Source organism: Macrobrachium nipponense, chromosome 27, assembly GCF_015104395.2.
Source record: "Macrobrachium nipponense isolate FS-2020 chromosome 27, ASM1510439v2, whole genome shotgun sequence".
Taxonomy (NCBI): domain Eukaryota; kingdom Metazoa; phylum Arthropoda; class Malacostraca; order Decapoda; family Palaemonidae; genus Macrobrachium; species Macrobrachium nipponense.
Genome location: NC_087216.1, coordinates 28,007,941 through 28,027,089, shown reverse-complemented (window position 1 = coordinate 28,027,089; position 19,149 = coordinate 28,007,941). Strand labels below are relative to the sequence as shown.

The window sequence follows — 19,149 nt, the reverse complement described above, 5'->3', positions numbered from 1 at the left end:
AAGACGAGAAGCATTGCCGTAAGACTTCTCTCTTGGCGCGATCCAAGGTAGCCTGGGATCGAACATCAGGCGCTACGAGGGGACGCCTGACCGGTGGGGGTTCTCCCTAACCTTCCTGCGGCTTTCGACTTTCCTCCTCCACTGGGTCTGGGAGTCTGGAAGAGGTCTAGGCCTAGAAGCATTAGGGAGCCGATCAGACGCACCCTCCACTGCACTGGGATCACTGCACAAATTGCTATCACTATGACCTTATAGCACTTTAATTTTCAGCTCCATGCTGCGAATAGTGGCTCTCATAGTGTCCACTCCGAAGGCGCATCTTTGGTTCGGTGCAGGAAGCAGGGGCTGAAAACTGGTAAAGGCGCTACGTCTACAACAGGGTTATCAACTTCAAACTCGCTAGCGCGAGACCTACTAGAACTCCTAGATGAAGCTTTCCTAACCTTGTCCTTCTCCAGCTTTCTTACATAAGAAGAAAGCGCCTTCCATTCTTCTTCATTCAAATTACCACATTCATTACAAGGGTTAATAAATGAGCAGTCATTCCCCCTACACCTCATGCATACTGTGTGAGGGTCTACCGCAGCTTTCGGTAGCCTCACCTTACAATCGCTAACGAAACAAACTCTGAACATAGTTGATTTCTTAATTTCCAAATCAGACATAATGAAATTCCAAGAATAATCAAAAGAATAATCCAAAACCGGTCCACAAATCGCAAATGCCAAGCCAAGGAGCAGGTACTTCACCAAAAGTCCCGTTGAACAATCCAGGGCGAAAACGAGTAATAATCCAAAATCGAGAGGTATCGACAACAGATGTAGTCGACACCGGCGACAGAAAAATTATGACTGGAAAGGGGGATTGGTTCATACACCTGCCACCCAGCGGCGGGTGGGGTAGATCACCTGACCTACCTGTCGCATTTGCCGCGAGTTTTGAATTCTGTCGTGACGTCAGAGACGTAAGCTAAGTATATATCTGGCAGGAAAGTTCATGTACAAAAATTCAAGTTTAGTAGGTTTGGTTGAGGGCTACTGTCCGCATAGTGATGTCCTAGAGGAAATTTGGCCTAACGGTCCGAGTCGGTAGCGATCTCGGACGGTCAAGCTAGATCCATATCGGGTATTCTCCCTAACCATAAACCCCCTTGCAACTCTTCCATAGTGCCTCATTATCAATTATACATATTGATTTTATTGTCATTACACAATGCTATATCACTGTATCGTAAAAGGTCTGGTTAGTGTTCGTCTTGGCCTTGCCTCCTTCGGTATAACCTTCAGTAGTAGGCTATGCCTCCCGATCGAGAGCCACCCCAACCGGTTGCTGTACCAACCACGAAGTGCCACAGGCCCAGTCGCACTACCACCCCTGCAGTAGTAGTCCACACAACCGCTAATAGGTGGCCATCTCTGATCGGGTAGGTGGCCAGGCGATCACGATCGACCACCCCTCATACTCCCCCCCCCCCCCCCCCCCACCCCCCCCCCCCCCCCCCCTCCCCCCCCCCCCCCCCCCCCCCCCCCCTACTTCCAGGCTCGGCTCAGCCGAACCTTTATTACTCATGGAATATTTTTGGCCTCAAGCGTAACATTCCTCTCCTAAACATGTTCTGCAAAAACTTCAAAGGCATCATTGCATTGCAAGAAACGCTCCTCTGGCCACATGACCTTGCCATCTGCGATTCAATTCATGAAGACTTCAGAACCTTCTCGACTTCATCGATCCAAGTTACAAATCAAATCATAGCCGGTCGCCCGAAAGGGGGCCTTTCTTTCCTGTGGCACAAATTGTTAGACAATATTATAAAGGTGATGACCTACAGGAGAGACAGATTGCTGGGGCTTCAAGTGACAGTAGGGAACTCTAAAATTCTAATTATTAATGTTTATATGCCATGGGAAAATAACAACAATTTTGATCATTACTGCATGATCCTAGGGGAGTTACACAGTATTATTCATGATTCTCCTGCTGATCATATTTGTATAATCGGGGACCTTAATTCTCACCCCCACAAAACAATTTTATAATGAACTTACTTGCTTCTGTCAAAATCATGCTCTCCAAATTAGCGATGTAATGCTCCTCCCTCCCTTCTCCTATTCATATGTACATAATAGAGCAGACGCTATTACAACCTCCTGGCTGGACCACTGCATCACATCTTCACTACTTCATGATTCTATTATGACCTGCAATATTCGCTATGATCTTGCAACGGGCTACGATCACATCCCATTACAGGTGTCATTCAGTACCACATCCTTCCCTACCGTGAACCCCCTAACTGTTTGCCCACCAGCAGTAAACTGGGATTTTAAAAACCAACAGAAAACCAGATACTTTAGGGCGACCACAGAAACCAGGTTGCGGTCAATAGTTCAACCGGCAGACGCCTTACTTTGTACTAACACAAATTGTAGAAATGACCACCACAGGAGGGACCTGAATGAATTCTATTCGAACATAATCTCCGCTATGCTTGCTTCGGGCAGGACTACCTACAGATTTCGTCAAGGTAATTCTCGTAATATACCTGGATGGAATGACTTGGTTAAAGATCTGTATACATACTCACGAGAAATGTTTTTACTGTGGAGGCAAAATGGTAGCCCCAGGGAAGGGCACACTGCATTACTAATGAGACAGGCGAGAGCGCAGTTCAAACTTGCTCTTAAGCACTGCAGGTTAAATGAAAAACAACTAAGAGCCGATGCAATGTCTAGAAACTTAGAATCTGGTGATTATGCTCGTCTTTGGAAAGATATCCAGTCCTTAAATCCCAAAACTAAAAAGCTATCAGAGAGAGTAGGGGAAGCAGTCGGAGACAAAGCTATCGCAAGTATGTGGGGTGATCACTTCAACAATATCCTGAATTGCATAAATGATCAAGATTCCCAAAGGGATGTAGATAACCTCCTTACTGACAACATTCAATTTCATTTTGCAGACCGTATTACGCCAGGTAACATCAGTGATGCCATAAACAGCCTACCTAATAATAAATATGACATTTTTGTACATTCAACTTCCCTGTCAGATATATACTTAGCTATAGACTCCGTCATCCCGACAGAAATTCAAATTTTGCGGCACACGCTTACAGGTAGATCAGGTGATCTACTGCCCTGCCGCTGGGTGGCAGGAATAGGAACCATTCCCGTTTTCTAATCAGATTTTCTTTGCCGCCGGTGCCCGCAACATCGTTGTTGGTACCTCCTGACTTGATTTTCGTTTTTCATCGCCATCGATCTTCTGGGCTGTCTTTTTTGGTGAAGTATTGGATCTTTGGTTTGGCATACGCTTTTGTTAACTTTTTATCAAAATTTTCGAAGAGAACGTTAGTGTGAGACTACCGAATGCTTCGGTAGACCCTCACTCCTTTTGCTAGTGTAGGGAATATTAATATTCATTCAATGTGTAAGAATTGTGTAAAATTGAGTGAGGAAGATTGAAAGACTCTAACTTCCTACTTAAGGAAGTTAGAAAAGCATACGGCTACAAAAGCTTCCTCGAGAAGCTTTAGTGAGTCTCGTACTACGAGCCAATTAGTGTACTAGCACCTGTTATACAAGTAGTTGTTGAATCCTCACATACAGTATTTTCACCTTCTACCTCCACGGAAACTGCAATCCTTCGGCGGAAATTGCAGCTTTGAAGATTCAGAAGGATAGAGCTCAAAATGCAAACTCTTAAAGGTAAGCACAGTGCAAGTGGACAGTGATTTTAGTGTTCCCAGTGCAGTGGAGGGTGCGTCTGATCGGCTCTGTCTCGCTCCCAGGCCTAGACCTCTTCCAAGCTCCCAGGCCCAGAGGAGAAGGAATGTCGAAAGTCTTACGGAGGTTACGGAGAATCCCCACCGATCAGGCGTCCCCTCGGCAGGATCTGTGGCATCCCAGGCTGCCAAGGATAGCCATTACAAAGGCATTCGCAGAGAATTCTTCTCGTCTTCCGTTTCCGCTTCGCCCAAGCGCGGATGGAACTCGGCCGAACAGTCGCGCTCTATGAGCTAGGTTGGAAAGAGCCAGGCTCTAGGCTCCAACTGGGCGCGAGGCTCCAGCCAGGCGCGAGGTGCCAACCGAGCGCGAGGCTCTTACCGGGCTCGAGCCTTCATCCTGACGCGTAGCGCCATCCAGGCGCGTGGCGCTATCCAGGCGCGAGGATCTCCTTGATCACCTTACGATAGAGAGTTTTCCTCTAGACGCAAGACGACAGCCAAAAAAGAGGCTTCTTCCTGTATCAACTTCTCACACGATCAACCTTATCTGGACAAAGACGCAAGATGTCGCACAGGCGGCTGTCGTCTTTGTCAGGATCTTCACGAGTCTCCTTCCTAACTCTCTGGACAGGTGAGAAGCCCTACTCCAATTTACATAGGACTGCTGTAACAGGCAATTCCTCTCAGCTTAGGCTCTCTCCTTCAGTTCATATCTTCCCTCATCATGACGAGGCAAGACTTCCAGGAGATTTCTGACTAAGAATCTCCGAGGGATGCTACACTTTCGGAATTTGAATCCTCAGCTGCTTTGCTAATGCAGGAGTTTGGAGACTCTTTTTGTACGGCCGCCCCTCCTTCTCCTCGTTCTTTGGTTATGAGCATGAAGACATCTCGGGGCCCTGACTCTTTTTTCTCTCTATAACTATCCAACCTGCATGGATAAGGTAGTCAGGTTGGTTCTGGAGAGCTGGCATCTAGAAAAACTCTAGAAAACTTTAAGCAGATTTCGGTGTCATTAAATACCTCTTCTGCGTTTCGGGACTGCGCTGCCGAAGGGGAACATTAAGGTCCTTCCTTCCGTAAGCACAATCTCTGAACAGGAATCCTGCCCCTTCCTCGATTTCTGCGGAAATTGGGAAGACTTTATGCGAATTCCTGGATTTACTTTCTCTCATGTAAGTGCGTTTTCCTTCTTTAGTGAGATATTAAACGTAGTGTCAAGTAAGTGCGTAACACCTCATTGACATAAAATGCATACTCTTTGTATTGTACATGGGTTAGTTCTCATTGACAAAGATCTCAATAACTTTTTATCACGTAAGCGTATAAGCTCTCTTGGACAAGATTCGGAAGAGCTCTCATTCATTGGTTAGAGGCTCTTCCAGGTAATAGACTTGTAGACTACGTCCTTGAAGTCTTATGACCAATAGCATAGGAAGCTTGAGCTGTCCTTTTGGGTCCTCAGTTCTCACTTGAGGATCTCCTTCGGCTAATACTAATTCGTTCTCTTGTCGAAAAGAACGAAGACAGTAGTTTCCATTCTCTCTTCCTCGTCGAGGAAAGAATGTAGTAGAGAATTAGCTGTACAAGTGACTACATACTCTAAGTATTTTAACTTTGCATTATTTTACTACTGTATGGTTCAAGTCATATACGCATACCGTAGTTACCTCTACGGATGGCAAACGAAAGGACTAGTATTTGGCAACCGAAAGGACTAGTATTCTAAGTTCTTTTTATCGGTACTCCTTGTAGCCTTCCAAGAGTTTCCGGTGTAAAGACAACACTTAAAGGTATTGTCACGACAACACCAACTCAGCTTCTGTATTTAGCGAAGTCTGTTTTGCTTAAATATGCCTTCTTGAGAGTTTCCTTCTGCTCGATAATAATATTAACATATTCCTTCGTAGAATGGAGTAGCTGGCAACTCAGGAAGAATAATGCGAGACGGCGAACATAGCTGTCACTGTAGACCTACGCAGTACCAGCTGATTCGCTGCCATGCGCGGTCGGTTACATCTCTCTCTCCTGCGGGATTGACTGATTAACCGTATCTCTACCTTACAATCACGAACTTTAGCCTCGGGTTGAGGGGAATTATAGCAAGCATGAATGAACATTGTCTTCGTTTTGCTCAGAAATTTTCAACAGATACCTCTTACACCTTTTCGGTGCTGTTTACCGCACTGTAACTGAATTCTGTAAGTCTACCGCGGCATAGCACTATAATATGTATATTGCTCTCATGCTTATGCAAAGCACAGCCTTATTAGGGAAGGGAGCATGCTCAGTGAGGGAATGGATGGGTCTTCTGGGGACCATTTCCTCGAGGGAGAAGTTTGTTTCCCTTAATGGACTGCAATTCAGACCTCTACAGTTTTTTCCTACCGGAAAACTGAAATAAATCGAAGTTCTAGAAATATTTCTGAAACTTTCTCAATAGGTCAAGGATCACCTCTGGTGATAGCGAATTGGTGCCAGGCTTATTGACAGAAGTACAAAGGTACTGGCAATTAGTATAAAGAATTGGAAACAATACGGTTGGCTCTCCAGTTCTTCGATAGACAGAGTTTTTGGCCAAGGGTTCCAATAGCCTCTCGGATAGCAGGCTCGGTAGCGTCATTGTCCGTTCCTGATTTCGTTCCCCATCCAACTGGATGGAGGTTCGATCCCATGGGGGGACGAAATTATTACATCAACTCGAACAATTCCACAGCTCTCTCATATCTCAAGTAGTATCGAGATTCTCTCTCTCTTCGTCCCTTTTCTCGTTAACGAGAGAGAGCCTGTTTTGAACACAGGCACGGAACGTAACGATCCTCAAGAGGTTCGTTGCTCAATGCTGCACGTCCGTGCGGATCTTCTCGATCGACGGCAGCATCTACTGTTGTCTGAGTAATCTTCGCTTAGATGTTTGTCGAGAGTTGAGGAAACTTTGAGGATGTCCTTTCATAGATCTCTTTGCAATGTTGAAGACGAAGAGGCTTCCTCTAGACTGCTCCCTTATTCTCGTTCCAAGAGCGGTAGCAATAGACGCCGTCCTTTAGTATGAAAGGGGGATAGATGTTAGTATTTTTTCCCCTATTCTAATTCTAAGGAGAATTATTAAGATAATTGCTGGCGTTAGAGGAAGCGAGGATGACACTGTTCGCCCCATTTTGGCCTTCGAGAGGCTGGATTCACAGAGGTCACGTCATTCCTACAGCACTTTCCAAGGGCCCTTCCCGAGAGAGTCTATCTTCTCTAACAGGCTCACTTCGAGAGGTATCTCAAAACCTCTCCACTCTGAGTCTGATTACAGGCAGACTGTCGAGAAGTTGACCGGAAGGAGAGAATTTTTTCAAGGCTAACGGCAAGTGTCATTGCCAAGGCAAAGAAGTGCTACCTTTCTTGCAGTGTACATTGAAGAAACTGTCCTCTTCCAATACCTCTGTGACTTACTTTGCTGTTTTCTTCCCTTTCTGAGGGAAGAATCATTTTTGGCTATATCTACTTTCAAAAGATACAGTAGCAGGTTCTCCGCTGTCTTTACAAGGGCCCTAAAGATAGCAGAAGACAAAGATCTTCATGATCTTATACGATCCCTCTAGACAACCAAGAGTAGGACATCATGTACTCCGAGTTGGAATCTCGACGTGGTCCTCAGATCTCTTTTCCGACAAGTTTGAACCTCCTCATCAAGCTTCTTTTAGAATCTTACGAGGAAATGCATTTTTCTCTTAGCCCTCGCAACTACCAAGAGGACAAGTGAACTGCATGCATTGGATTCTTGCATTGGATTCGAAGGAGACTCGGCGATTTGTTCTTTTCAGCCATTATTTCTGGCAAAGAACTAAAACCCTTCTAACCCTGGCTCAGAGCTTTGAAATCAAGGGACTTTCTCATTTAGTAGGGAAAGAGATAGGAAGGTCTCTTTGTCCAGTCAGGGCGCTTAAGTTTTTTCTTCAGAAGAAGAAACGGCTTAAGGATTGCCTGCGGAGTCTTTGGTGTGCGGTGAAGGACCCAAAGCGCTTCCCAGACCTCCTTCCCCTCCTTCAGACAAGGAGAGGGAAGATTCTGCAACGAAAATCCTCCTTAACATACAGGAGTAAATCTCGTCAGCGACGGAAGTACTCACGAAGGATCCTCCTCGGAGGAATACTCCTCTCTCTCGTCCCATTAGGAGATCCTCTCGCCTACTGGACGTTCCATGCTCCAAGCGCCTCTCTTCTACTCCTCGGAAGCAAGAGGCTCGAGATTTTTAGTGAATGAGCCTTCTTCCCCTTCCAATCAAAAGCGCCAGCGATATACGAGGTCTTTTTCCGGGCGGGAGGCTCCTTCTAGGCAAGAGTCGTCGGACAACCTCCAGTCTACTGTAAGACGTCTGTCGCCAGTGGAAAGAAGATCCTTTGCCAGGCGCCAGCCGTGCTCCTGGCGCGAGCCGCTTCTCAACCGCTCGGCGCCAGCCAACCGCGAGTCCCTGGTCAGGAGCGAGTCTCCTTCCAGGCGTGAGGCGCCAACCAAGCGCTAGGAGCCAGTCAGGAGCGTGGCGCCAGCCAGGCACGAAGCTACAGCCAGGCGCAAGGCGCCAGCCAGACGAGTCCCATATTAAAGAATGCCCTGGCCTTCTTTGGGACAAGTGTGATCTCAGAAGTACGCGATACGTGCCCTGATGATTCCTTCAAGCAGCTGAGAGTTAAAGCGCAGGAGGTGCGAGCCGTTGCGACTTCTCTTTCTTTCCATAAGAATATGTCAATAAGGACATTTTAGCTGCCACATACTGGAGATGCAACTCTATGTTGACTTCCCATTTCTCGAAGGATGTCAGAATAACCTACAAGAGATCCTTCTCTCTTGGTTTATGCGTGTCTGCGGACAGGGAGCCTATACTGATCCTTAATTAGTTAGTTAAATTTTAATTATTTAACGTTCGAGTTTTTAGGGTTGGTTGAAAGGAGTTTGGGGATAACTCCTTTCAATCTCAATACTTACCCTCGTGTTAGGATCAGGTGATCGGGATCGGTGTTGTGCTCCTCGATTATGTCATTAGGCAAGGTATTTTGTCATATAAGTGGAATAGCACCCATTGACAAAAAATCCTCAGGCTCTGTCGAGTAAGCGGATAAGACCCCATTGACAGACCCACAAGAACTCTTAGCATGAGGTCATTACCTCGCTGAGGCTCTTGAGGAGAAGCAGACTCCTAGGCAGTAGCCATGAAGTCTTCTGCCTAATCAAGTAGGAACCAAGGTTTAATTTATTATCTACAACGTATGTTGTTTACCTGTCTATTCAGTAATTAGCTGTCTCTTACCCTCCACCAAAGGTGCCAATCAGCTAAGTATGTATATATCTGACAGGGAAATTGAATGTACAAAAATGATATTGTTATGATACAATAAAGTTTTATACATACTTACCTGGTGTATAGATATTTAATGTTAGGCTGTATATTAATTACATCACGTACAGTTTATGAACATTTTGACATTTGTTTTGCATTATTCTATAGAAGAATTATATTTATGTTTCCATGTATATTTCCCATTGCACATACTTTGAGACCACTATTTCATTATGCATCGTGGCAACATTGTAATTAGATGTGTCAACACTGCCTTTATTTCCCGCCATATGCATAGTCAGTCCCTGTCCAGTGGTCATTGTAGTGATAAGCGCGGACCAGCTTCCCGCTGCTGTCGTCTTGATGTCTGTTTATCTTCATTACAAGATTTTAAAGAATCTACGGATTTAATTTGTCACCCCTTCATTCCAGTTCTTGCATGGATGTATGTGGCAGCATCCCACACATGGCGCAGTGAGTAACCGCACGTTATGGACTCCAAGAAGACGACCGCCATTGCCGCTTCTCGTCTCGCACTTTGGATTCCTTACAGTGACTCAAGATATCAACGACAGTTTACTCTAGTGTCTCCAAGAGTGATACAGTGTTTGTGCAGTGCAGGGTTAGAGTGAAAGTGTGTTATAGTGTTGTGTTGCTTTATATTTAAGTGTCCTTGCCAAGCTTTCTTCAGGACATTTGAACTCTAGCGCCTGTTCTCTCGGGAGCCCCCACCATACATCCTTCCCTCGTCATGCATCGATGGTGACTGAGGCCCGAGGCGCTCCCCCAGAGGCACTCTCACCCCTCCCGCCTCCCCTCTGGTCGCTAGCTCGCAACACACACTCACTCACCCCACCCGACTGCCGCTTATTTCACAAGCACACTGACAAACGTTGTAATTTTTAAAATATCCTAAGTGCTTTCTTTCACTTACATACAGCGACTTGGATATTTTTCTGACATTCTACAGCTCTCAAACTCTCTTACGACACCGAACACGATATGGCTCAGCAAGAGGAAAAGCTAATTGATTTAATGGATCAGACAGCGGATGAGACAGAGGAGCAGACAGCGGATCAGGCAGAGGATCAAACGGAGGGTCTGATGAGAGACGAGGTACCTGTGCACCTACCCGCCGCTGATGAAGATACCAGCACCACTCTCCCTCCTCCCCTGACTCCCAGTAGGACAGGAGACCAGAATAATGACATACTTCATCTTATACACTTTCTGCAGACTTCCAGCATGCAAGAGCAAGACCGACGACGACAAGAGGAGCAGAACTTCAGACTACAGATGGAGCAATCAAGACAGGAAGACAACCAGCGGTTCATGTCTCTTTTCTCCTTGCTATCAGGAAAGATTGCGGCATCGCAACCCCAGCAAACTAACCCCATGATTGCACCTCCTGTTACACCTGTTCCCCCACCCCCTGGCTTCTCAGAGAATACACCTTCAGTTTCTAGCAAGCCTACGGTCCATCCCCCACCTCTCCTGCAACAAGATGCAACGTACCAAGCGTTTCGCCAATGGAGACTCCGTTTTGAGGATTATGTGCATTAGTTGGACTTGATAGGTTACATCAAACTTCCCAGCTGATTCACCTGAGAACTTGCATCTCCCTGGACGTCCAGCGCCTGCTTACGCATACACTGGGCATCCCCCACCAACCACATCACTTTCCTTACAGAGGTGTTGGATACATTGCAAAAACACTTTCGCAGCCTCAGAAATGAAGCCTTACGACGCAGGGAATTGCTGTCCTGCAAACAGGCTGTCGGAGAATCGTTTGCAGACTACTACGCATGCCTCAAGGATCTCTGCTGAATGAAGTGGACTTATGCACTGGCAACCCCACCTCCTGCACCGAACGGCAACTGCAGATGGTAATTTTGATGGGTTGTGAGAGACGAAGATGTTAATACAACGCCTTATCCCCCTCCAACCCTCATCTACCCTCGCAGAGTTCGTGACATGCTGCCGCTCCTACGAATCTACACGTGTGACGGCATCAGCCATTGCATCTTCCCCTAGCAAGCGGTCAACGCAGTATGACATACAAGAAGAACCAGCGTCTACAGAAGAGGACTTCTCATCGATCTCCTGACCAACATTCTCACCAGTCTCCTAACAGTGACCCTTGTCAATATTGCTCTCGCAAGCACGATTCCGGACAATGCCCAGCCCCGGGTGCATCATGCAATAACTGCGGACGCACGGGTCACTGGCCCCGCACTCAGAAATGCCCCCTCTGCTAAGGAAGCTCAGTGCAAGACTGCCAGAAACAGGGACATTTTGAGAAGATGTGCAGGTCTACCAAGAAAAGTCAGACTGGGAATACAGCTTCACCTCCTCCTAATAAGTCAAATCCCATCTGCTGTTTGTCCGGGGTGATACTGGGTTGGGTAGCGAAAGTCCCCCACAACAGTCACTGTCTCTCTGTCATTTGGCGATATATCATCACATCTCCAGCTAATCCCTGATACAGGAGCAGACATCACAGTGATTGGCACCATACATTTGGATGCACTCCGCATACCTCGGACAAGGCTTGAACCTACCACCCATGACAGATGTCGTGACAGCAGATGGATCCCCCATGACCACCGGCTGTTGGATGCTTCAGGCAACACTTCGTCTTGGCAACAAGTCTGCTCAGCAACCATACATGTTCATGAGGATATCCAGACTCCCCTCCTCTCACCCGTGAACATTGCCGGAGCTCTCGCCATAGTGCCGCTGGAATTCCTGAAGCCCATCCTCAAGGTAACATATGTCAACAGATGCACTCAGTTTCCTGCCTCTGCCATGACGTTTTTTTTTTTTTCACCTGCAGCTATTAAGGACTATTTTCTTCAGCACTTCAGCGACGTCCTCCATATCCAAGAAGGATCTACAACCCCGCCACTAAAGAAAATGGCAGGCCCTCCGATGAGGATTCACCTGAAACCTGGTGCTACACCATTCGCTGTGCATACACCCAGGCCCATTCCGTTCGCTCTCAGAGATCAAGTGAAAGAAGAACTTGACTCCTTGGTGCAACAAGGAATCATCAGACCAGCAGGCGACGAGCCCTCTGAATGGTGCCATCCCATGGTCTTGGTACCCAAGGACAAAGGTGTGCGCTTCACTGTGGATCATACCCACCTAAATTCTCAGGTAGCCCGCCCTACACACCCTTCACCTACACCCCATGATGCCATCCGCAACATCTCTCCTACTGCGAAGTACTTCACCACAGCGGATGCCCTGCATGGCTATTGGCAAATGGAGTTGGCAGAAGAGGACCGCCACCTGACTACATTTATAACTCCGTATGGAAGGTTCCAGCACTGTCAACGGCCCGATGGGATTTCAGCAACAGGTGATGCATACTGCCTCCGTGGAGATATGGCACTACAAGGTGTTCCCAACTGTGTGAAGGTTGTAGATGACATCCTCCTTTCCGACGAGGATCTCCCTTCCCACCTACAACACGTGCACCAAATGCTGACCAGATGCCGTCAGTATGGCATCACCCTCAAACTTAACTTTTGCGGTTATGTCTTATCATCCGATAGTATTGCAGCAGACCCTGACAAGGTATCAGGTATACGCGACTTCCCGACACCGTCCAATGTCACAGACGTCAGGTCGTTTATGGGTCTCGTCAATCAACTTGCCGACTTCACTCCAGACATTGCAGCAGCAGCACAGCCCCTACGTCCACTTATGAGCCCCAAACGCTCATTCGTCTGGACGCCCCGACCATGACCGAGCATTTAAGAAAGTCAAGACAGCTCTGACTTCACCACCTGTCCTGGCACCCTTCAATCCTGCCTCGCCTGTGGTTCTACAAACAGATGCCTCACGCCTATACGGTCTCGGCTATGCCCTACTTCAAGATAACGGCCGAGGTCAGATGCGTCTCGTCCAGTGTGGCTCTCGTTTCCTTACGGATACAGAGACTCGCAATGCCACTACAGAGCTGGAGCTACTTGCAGTCACTTGGGCTATAGCTAAGTGCCGCCTATACTTGTCTGGACTTCAACATTTCACCTTAATGACTGACCATCGCCCCTTGATACCTAATTTCTCAATCCACTACACTTTAGATGCTATTGAGAATCCACGCCTTCAGCGCCTCAAGATGAAAGAGGCCCCCTACATCTTCACTGCAGTATGGTGTGCAGGGAAACAACTTTGCATACCAGACGCCCTGTCTCGCTCCCCAACCAGTAGCCCCACACTTGAAGATGAAGAGGAGTGCACTACTTCGACTGCACATGTCAGGTGTATCAATGCCAGCACCGCCACTTCCACTGATGACCAGGCAACAGGACCCATCATCGAAGAAGACAAGTCTCTACAAGAAATCCGCACGGCTGCATCCCAGGATCAAGATTACAGTCGTCTCGTTCACTACGTCTCCAACGGTTTTCCTACCAACCGCTATGATCTCCACGCTTCCGCCCTCCCGTATTGGAAGCTGCGGGACAACCTTTACGCGGATGGAGAGTTAGTATTGTATGGACCACGGATCGTCATCCCTGCAGCCCTCCGTAGACGCACCTTGGATCGACTCCACGACAGCCATCGAGGGATTGAAGCTACTCGACGTCGTGCAATGCAGACAGTATTTTGGCCAGGTATCAATGCAGATATCAAGAGTAAAGTAGAAAGCTGTGAGGCCTGCCAACAGCTTCTCAATAGTCAACAACAAGAACCTTACATGTGTGACGACCATCCATCCCGGCCCTCGAAAGTGTGTCAGCTGACTTCTTCCACGTAGCAGGGAAATCCTTCCTTGTTATTGCTGATAGACTTTCAGGCTGGCCTGTAGTTGTTCCCTGTGGACGTGACACAACTGCAGCCAGAGTTACAAGAATGTTCTGTGTTTTCTTCCGCGAGGTTGGTGTTCCACTCCGCTTACGAACTGATGGGGGACCCCCATTTTCCAGCCATGACTTCAAGGAATTTGCCGACCGCTGGGGAGTTCATCACATCATCACTTCTCCACATTACCCTCAGGCTTAATGGACCACGCACAAGGCTGCAGTGAAAGCTGTTAAACACCTTATCAATCAAGGACTGCCCCCATCCCGGGAAACATAGGATTGTGAAGCCTTTGGATAGGGAGGACTGCTGGAGCTTCGAAATACACCGAACCCACCCTGCTGGACGCTCCCCTGCGCAGATCCTCTATGGCCATCCTCTCCGTACTTGTGTTCCGGCTCACCCCAGATCATTCACAGAGGAGTGGCAAACTAAGACTGAAGATTACGACCGTTGCACTGCTGCCAAAACTGACCAAGCCATGAGCCTTTACAATTCTCGTGCCCGCCCTCTACCCAAGCTCACCATTGACCAACGAGTTAGGATACAGGACTCAACGACGCTTCGATGGGACAAGGTCGGCATTGTGATGGGCCGTGGAATGTCAAGAAAGTATGAAATTCGCCTTCCAAGTGGTAGTGTATGGTTTCGAAACTGAAGACATTTACGCCCAGTGGCTAATATGAGTGATGACACCTCTCCCCAAGTCCCTGTGTCCCCTTGCCCTGGCCAGGAAAGAGAGCCATCATTCGAACCCTCCAATGTCCCTCGTCATTCACCTCGACTAGCTCAGAGGAATTAATGTTCCGCTCGAGACACTGCTACGAGCGTAAAGGGGGAGGGAGGTGTATAGATATTTAATGTTAGGCTGTATATTAATTACATTACGTACAGTTTATGAACATTTCGACATTTGTTTTGCATTATTCTATAGAAGAATTATATTTATGTTTCCATGTATATTTCCCATTGAAACATACTGTGAGACCACTATTTCATTATGCATCATGGCAACATTGTAATTAGATGTGTCAACACTGCCTTTATTTCCCGCCATATGCATAGTCAGTCACTGTCCAGTGGTCATTGTAGTGACAAGCGCGGACCAGCTTCCCGCTGCTGTCGTCTTGATGTCTGTTTATCTTCATTACAAGATTTTAAAGAATCTACAGATTTAATTTGTCACCCATTCATTCCATTTCTTGCATGGATGTATGTGGCAGCATCCCACACACCTGGCAGATATATACAATTAAATGGCCCACCCAGCCTCCCCTCAGGAGACAGGTGAAAGAGAAAATCTGATTAGAAAACGGGAATGGTTCCTATTCCTGCCACCCAGCGGCAGGGCGGTAGATCACCTGACCTACCTGTAAGCGTGTGCTGCGAAATTTGAATTTCTGTCGGGACGACGGAGTCTATAGCTAAGTATATATCTGTCAGGTAAGTATGTACAAAACTTTATTGTATCATAACAATATCATTTTTATAATAATATAAAGTTTCACTTATACTTACCCGGTGGTTACATAACGAAGCCCGCCCTCCTCCCCTCATATGGACAGGTAGGCATGAAACTTCTGACATATTGCTGGAATGGTTCCTGGTACCCGGTAGAGGGCAGGAGTAGAGGGATCACCTGTCAAACCATTAGCGCTGCCGCGAATTTCAAATTCTGCCGTGACGTCAGGAGACGACAGCTATATGTAACCACCGGGTAAGTATAAGTGAAACTTTATATTATTATAAAAATGTCATTTTCACTTATACAACTTCCCCGGTGGTTACATATAGCTTATTGACACATTTAGGTGGTGGGACAATGGCAGCTAAAATAACAACTGTTGGAATTATCCGAAGATATAGGTTCCTTACTTTAAAGACCGCTGACTCAGTGGTTACTGCCTCTGTATTCTGCTGGCCTTTATTGTACCGCCAGGATATATGGATCCGTGTGCCGGACACAATAATAAGTACTTGTGGTTGAGGACGTGACCGTAACGGACAAGACTATAATGCCCCTGATCAGGGCGCAGTACAAAGCACAAAAAACACAAAGAAACAAGGGATCACCAAACCCAGTTAAAAAATACACCAAGACATTATAAGACCGAAAGATACTCAAAAAACCCCATGTATCTTCAGACAACCTTAAAACAAAAAACCACAATCAAGGCGAAAAGTTAGTGAGGATGGGAGTCATCCTTCTCTCCCTCACCCAATACCGAGTCAGTCACAATGAATGGCCCCAATGTACTGCAATTTTCATATGTGGTTTGCAAATCTGTCAGATAATGAGATGCGAAGACAGAATTGCTTCTCCAATATTTAGATTTAATAAAGTCTTTTAAAGACAGGTTACGTCTAAACGCCATAGACGTAGCCACTGCCCTTATTTCATGAGCTTTGACTCTAATCACTTTGATATCTGAGTCCTGACATTGTTTGTGTGCTTCAGTAATCAAATTCCTTAAAAAGAAGGAGAGCGCATTTTTAGAAAGAGGACGAGAAGGATCTTTCACTGAGCACCACAGGTTATCAATCTTACCTCTTATACCTTTGGTTCTTTGCACATAATGTTTAAGTGCTCTCACTGGGCAGAGAAGACATTCAGGCTCATTAGGCCCCACTAGCTCCGAAATGTTCTTTATAGAGAAAGAACGAGGCCAAGGATGGGAGAGATTTTCATTCTTAGCCAAAAAACCCAGCATTGATGAGCAAATGGCATTTCCCTTAGCAAACCCAACTCTCTTATCAATAGCATGGAGCTCACTGATCCTTCTAGCCGATGCTAAAGCACAAAGAAAAAGTGTCTTTCTAGTCAGATCTCTAAAAGAACTAGAGGAGATCGGTTCGAATTTGTCAGACATCACCCATTTGAGAACTACCTCCAGGTTCCAAGCTGCTATTCTTGACTCCTTTTTCTTGGTTGTATCAAAGGAAGGAATTAAGTCTGAGAGGTCTTGATTATTAGGAATGTCTAATCCTCGATGTCTGAACACTGGAGACAACATAGCTCTATAACCCCTAATCGTCTGGGTAGATAGCTTCCTAGTCTCATGAAGAAAAAGAAGGAAGTTAGCTAACTGAGCTATAGAGGTCTTAGAAGACGAAATTCCTTCTTTGCACAAAGCTCTGAACTGGACCCACTTGGCTTGGTACACTCGATCAGAGGATTCTCTTCTGGGTCTAGCAATAGCTCTTGAAGCTCTCTTTGAAAATCCTCTCTTTCTGAGGAGATGCTCGACAGTCTGAAGGCGACTAGTTGAAGAGCGGACAAGTTGTGATGGAACCTCAGAAAGTGGGGCTGTCTGAGTAGATCTCTCCTTAACGGCAACTCTCTCAGAAAGTCCGTCAACAGCTGTAGTAGGTCCGGAAACCATTCCCTGGCCAGCCAAAAAGGGGCTATCAGAGTCATCCTTACGTTCTGATGACCTCTGAACTTTGTCAGAACTAGTCTTAGCATCTTGAATGGAGGAAAGGCGTAAAGATCTAGATTTGCCCAGTCCACAAGCATGGCATCCACTGCAAACGCCTCTTCGTCTGGAACTGGGGAGCAATACAGTGGCAGACGAGCCGTCTTGTTCGTGGCAAAGAGATCCAAAAGAGGACATCCCCAAATTCCCCAAAGCTTCTTGCATATTTGAGGATGTAGAGTCCACTCTGGAGAGGACTTGTCCTCTCCTGCTGAGAATGTTCGCCTTTACATTCTTTGAGCCTTGAATAAATCTTGTGCTCAAAACAACCTAGTTCTCTTTCGCCCAAAATGAGCAGGTCTCTCGCTGCCTCGCACAGAGAGAACGAGTGTGCCCCCCCCTGTTTTTTTATGTAAGAGAGAGCCATGGTGTTGTCTGCTTGAACCAGCACTACCTTCTCTCTTACCTCTGTCTGGAAGTACGTTAGAGCAAAATGAATCGCCTTTAGCTCTTTCAGATTTATGTGCCAACTTTTCTGATGACTCTGCCAAAGTCCCGACACTTCCTTTTTCCCCAGAGTGGCTCCCCACCCTTTGTCCGATGCGTCTGACAAGAGCGTAAGGTTGGGGCTCAACTGGCTTAGAGACAAGCCCTCCTCTAACCTTCCTTCTGACTTCCACCAAAGGAGGTCCTGCTTGATCCCTTCCGAGATGGGGAAAACACGAAGGAGTCTGGGAACTTCTTCCTTTGCCACTTCTGTTTCAAGTAAAATTGAAGTGGTCTCATGTTGAGCCTGGCCAGACTTACAAATTGCTCTATCGAGGCCAATGTTCCTAACAGGCTCATCCATTGTTTCGCCGAGCAAGTTTGTTTGAAAAGAAAATCGTCTATCTTGTTCAGGCAAGAGTCGATCCTTCGACGAGACGGAAAAGCCTGAAAAAGAACTGAATTCAGTCTCACTCCTAAATAAACTATCTCCTGAGAGGGAGTGAGACACGACTTGTCCTTGTTGACTAACAATCCCAGGCTGTCCGTCAACCTTAATGTCTTTTGTAAGTCCTCCACACACTTTTGTCTGGAACTTGCCCTGAGAAGCCAATCGTCCAGATACAGGGAGATCCGTATCCTGTCCAGATGAAGCCACTTTGCTACTGACGACAGAACTGGTGAACACTTGTGGAGCTGTTGACAGGTCGAAACAGAGGGCCCTGAACTGATAAATCCAACCCTGGAAAACGAATCTCAAGAATCTTCTTGATTCCGAATGAACCAGAATATGAAAGTAGGCGTCCTGAAGGTCTATGGAAACCATCCAGCCTCCTGAATGAAGAGCTGCTAATACCGACTGGGTCGTTTCCATAGAAAACTTTGTCTTCAGGACAAAGACGTTCAGGGCCCTCACGTCCAACACCGGTCTTCAACCCCCCAAGGCCTTCTTTACCAGGAAAAGGCTATTGTAAAATCCTGGTTCCTGAGGAGTGTCCACTAACTCTATGGCCCTCTTTGCCAGTAAAGCAAGAACTTCTTGATGGAGGGCGGCACATTTTTTGGAGTTCTCCGAGTAAGCGGATAAATCCACAGAAAATTCTGTGAGAGGGGGGTGCTTGCTGAACGGAATGGTGTACAGTGGGGCATCGCTTATTCACGGATCAGTATTCACGGATCCAGTTAATCACGGGTTTTTTCTTGGACCGTTTCTCATGTTACATCACTGGTATGAATCGCTGCATCACGGGTTTGTTGTGTTGCGTATGCGATGTTTTTCGGTAGGCTAACCCTCGGCCGTGGTCCGATAACTACCAACATTCATTTAAAGACTCATATAATGATATTAACTGACAATAAAGGTAATAAAACCATTCTCACCTAAT

The 19,149-nt window shown here is 46.7% G+C and overlaps 1 protein-coding gene across 6 annotated transcripts in view; it reads right to left on the bottom strand.

The window, feature by feature from the left end:
* LOC135200981 (uncharacterized) overlaps positions 1 to 19,149 on the bottom strand; it is a 121,785-nt gene that overhangs the window by 20,966 nt on the left and 81,670 nt on the right. The gene's annotated exons all lie outside the window — the stretch shown is intronic.